At 39.4% G+C, this 4,165-nt stretch overlaps 1 non-coding gene across 1 annotated transcript; it reads right to left on the bottom strand.

The window, feature by feature from the left end:
* Nucleotides 1-1,668: 1,668 nt before the first annotated feature.
* On the bottom strand, nt 1,669-1,776 carry LOC112083731. Its single transcript, XR_002897863.1, has one exon. It is a non-coding gene; the product is annotated as a small nucleolar RNA R71 (small nucleolar RNA).
* Nucleotides 1,777-4,165: the final 2,389 nt, after the last annotated feature.

Raw genomic sequence — 4,165 nt, 5'->3', positions numbered from 1 at the left:
CCTTTCTGTACTTAAATTTTCGTGTGAGACTCAAACCCTAGAGAGGGAAGCCGCCGGTTTTGAAGGAGGAGCCGCCGCTGGAGGAAGACATCGCGCCTCCATCTGCTTCTCCGTTCTTCGTTCTTCTTCCTTATTTTCTTTAGTTTCCTGCACTTTCAATTTCGTTTATGATGCTTTGTTACAATATGTTTGAGTAGTTACCCAGTTGGGTTTAAAGGGATTGTTCAAAGGGAATTTCATGTGTCTTTGCTTATGAATCGATAGATTTAAGATTTATAATCTTCTAGATGTTCTTCGTTTGCCTTTAATCTTACTGCATGATTCTTTGCTGGCCATTTAGAAGCCGATCTGATATGATATGTTGCGAAAGTTTTCATTGATTGTCTGAACTAGGGTGAAACGAGCAATTCTTCTATAGGAGTGGAAAAATACCTGTAGTTGAGTTGTGAATGTTGATGAGTCTTGTCCTGCTATTGCATCTTCTCCCTTCCAGAATCAGAGTGGAAACCTACTGATTAGGGTTGCGAGAGATAGTTGTTTAGTGCTGCGAAAGCAGGCTATTCATACTTCTGTGCGAGGGAGTTCTAGAACATACGTAGTTGATTACCTTTATCATTTGTTTAAAATCGACCTAGCATAGACCATGAATCCCTGCGAAACCCCTTGAGCCCCAACGTTTGTTTTCCATAGCTTACAACCTTCAATTTAGTTTGTTTTTCATTCGCTTGTTCTTTGCTTTCAATCTCCTAGTTTAATCGCTTTACTTTCTTTCGTTTTTGTCAATTGATTTTTAGTTTTTAATTGCTTTCTAGTTTAGATTTAGTGACAACCAAAACCCAAAAACAAAACCCAAACCGTTTAGTTCTAATCTGATTTAAGTGTTGCAGTGAATTCGTACTGAAACAACTAAATCTCTGTGGATCGATACCCTAAGTACTACAGCGCACATCTGTGCACTTGCAGACATTTAGGGGTTATAAATTTAAAACCTGAAGCTTAGTAAAACGAAAAAGACCAACCCCGTTTACAACTCGCATCAAGTTTTTGGCGCCGTTTCCGGGGACTTAAATTTGTTTCGTTGCGAATCCCAGCTTAAATCCATTAGAACACTTGTTTACTTTTACTTTTTGTTTTGAAATTTTCAGATTTCTCTGCAATGAGAGACCGGGAACATGTTCCCGGAACTCTTGGTGATCCACCAAATCGTGTGGATGGTGATCCAAGCGATGATGACCTGACTAATGACGAGTTTGAAGAACCGATTTATGATGACAATGAGCTAATCGGATCGGTCAAACACAAAGATGATGATGAACTGATTGGAAGTTTCGATTCACTCGAAAAGTTAATGGGAGATCGAAGAGCTACTCAACCAGCCTTACCTGAGGATGGCAAAACCAAAATTAAGGTACCCCATATCCATTTAGTTCAACAAAATCAATTCCATGGTTACAATTTCGAAAACCCGATAGACCATATCGAGACTTTCGAAGAATTATGTGCAACCATTACAGCAAATGGGGATTACCACAAGTGTAGTCTTTTCCCCTTCTCTCTTAGAGATAATGCCAGCAAATGGCTAAAATCTTTGCCACCTGCTTCACTAAAAACGTGGACAGCGTGTAAAACTGCTTTCCTAAATCGTTTTTACACTAGAAATCTTGCAAATCTCTTAAGAAAGAAGATAAGAACTTTTAAACAAAAAGAAGATGAAGATCTTTTAGATACTTGGGAAAGATTTATGGAATACCAAAGAGATTGTCCACACCATGGATATGCCGAGGAATACCTGCTAGGTATCTTCTATCGTGGTATAACTCCAGAGTTACGACACTCTTTCGACATAGCAAGTAATGGAGATTTCACAACTAGAGCTGTAGAAGATGCTCACGTTTTCATTAAAAATTTAGGAAACAGCATCCGAAATCAAGTAACCTTTGGTACTTCTGCACTTCCTGAGAAAAAAGAAGAAATTTCAGAAGTCATAAAGTGTCTCCGTCACATAATGAGTCATCTTGGATTGCAACAACCAAATAGGGTACATAATACGTGTAACTTTGATGGCTGGGACAACCCAATGGATTCTTATGGTCAAGGGATGGTTAACACTGCATAAGTCTATCAAATTCAAGATTTTCCATTCGTTTCTGATCACCGCGGTCACGAGCCTTCTAAACCCCGGCAAACCAAGCTTTCACCGCGGTCGTGATGGTTCTGACCGCGGCCAAGACGTGTTTCACCGCGGTCGTGAGCCACCTGACCGCGGGAAATTGTCTTCTGAACTTGCCTGGACACCACCTTCTGAACCAATCTCGGCTATTCAATCTAAATATGTTCCCTATCCTAGTTTACCCTCTTCTGAAGCTGAAAACCTAAACAAAAAGAATTTAGAGCTTGAAAAATCTATGTCTCAAGAGATTAGTGATCTTAGATCTGAACTAAAAGAGATGCAGAAGGATTTAGATACCCTCCTATGCATAATGGTCAAAACTAATTCTAAGAACTTAGAAAACTCTGAAGAGGAGCTAAGTGAAAATTCTTTCGAAAGCTCAAGTGAAGCAGATCCCTCCGATCATGTGAAAGCTATCACACTTAGGAGTGGATTAGCTTACAAAGAGCCTGAATTTCCTAAAGATCCCGAAGATGAGGAAAAGGGTAAGGAAAAGGAGAAAGAAAAAGAAAGAATCACGAATGAAGATGTTGAAAAAGAAGTGGTAGGAGAAAAGGATGGAGAAGAAGTAAGAGAAGATTCATCCCGAGAAATCCTTGGAGAAGACCCGATTCCACCTCCACCAACTAGTGGCTATAAACCTAAACCTCCATATCCTAGAGCCTTAAGAGCCCCTAAGAAAGAGAAAGAAAAAGCTAAGCTGAAAGAGTTGATCGATCAATTAAACGTGAAATTACCTTTTGTAGAAGCTTGTGCTATGATTCCTGCTTTAAGAAAATACATGAAGGGTATTCTAACAAATTCTTTAACTCTTGAAGAAGGCGTTATGATGATAACCCATGAATGTAGTTCTATCCTTCAAAGCCCAATCCCTGAAAAGAAAAATGATCCTGGAAGCTTTGTACTTTCTTGCACCATCAATGATGTAGCTTTTGAGCGTGCTCTCTGTGATTTAGGTTCTAGCATAAACATGATGCCTATTTCAGTAGCAAAACATTTAGGACATCACACTTTCAAGCCCACTAAAATCTCCTTAGTATTAGCTGATCGTTCTGTTAGACAACCAGTAGGTATCCTAGTAGATGTTCCTGTAGAAATCGAAAAATGTTCCATACCAACCGATTTCGTAGTTCTAGAACTAGAAAAAGAACCTAAGGATCCACTTATTCTTGGAAGACCATTCCTATCTACAGCCGGAGCCATAATCAATGTTCCTGAAGGAAAAATCGACCTTCATCTAGCCGGCCTAGTTATGCAGTTTGACATGAACAAAAGTTTCGATAAACCAACTTTAGATGGAAAATTTTGTTGGGTTGATGAGTTAGACGGAATTATTGAGGAAGTCTATGAAAATCTGCTTCTAGACGACCCGCAAAAGATGAACGCAATTTCCTTGACGAAATTTCGAGTGAATGCGCGAGTATGCTTGATAAATCCGAAACTTATAGGAAACCTCTACACTATCTAGATCTAAAGGACCAAACAAACATTCCTACACCTCCTAAAGACACTGCTGCAGCAATTAATGATCCTTGGAGCGAGCTTAAAGCCCCTAAAGTCGAGCTTAAACCTCTTCCCGTCGGACTTAAGTACGCTTTCCTTGGACCAGATTCTACTTATCCTGTCAAAATAAACTCTGGTTTGACGGAAGAAAAAACCACAATGCTGTTAACTGAGCTGAGAAAGCATAGAAGAGCCTTAGGATATTCACTTGATGACACCTGGAATCTCTCCAGATCTTTGTATGCACAAGATAAATCTAGAGGATAATGCTAAAAACTCAATCGAAAGTCAAAGGAGATTGAACCCTAATCTCATGGATGTTGTCAAGACGGAGATTATGAAGCTTTTAGAAGCTGGAATAATTTTTCCTATCTCAGACAGCACTTGGGTTAGCCCAGTTCATGTTGTTCCAAAGAAAGGAGGAGTCACTGTCATTAAAAATGCTAAAGATGAAATGATCGCTACAAAAACAGTAACTGGACATCGTATGTG

The sequence above is a fragment of the Eutrema salsugineum genome, unplaced genomic scaffold (assembly GCF_000478725.1).
Source record: "Eutrema salsugineum unplaced genomic scaffold, Eutsalg1_0 scaffold_6, whole genome shotgun sequence".
In the NCBI taxonomy this organism is placed as follows: Eukaryota; Viridiplantae; Streptophyta; class Magnoliopsida; order Brassicales; family Brassicaceae; genus Eutrema; species Eutrema salsugineum.
This window is presented reverse-complemented; position numbering and strand designations above follow the sequence as displayed.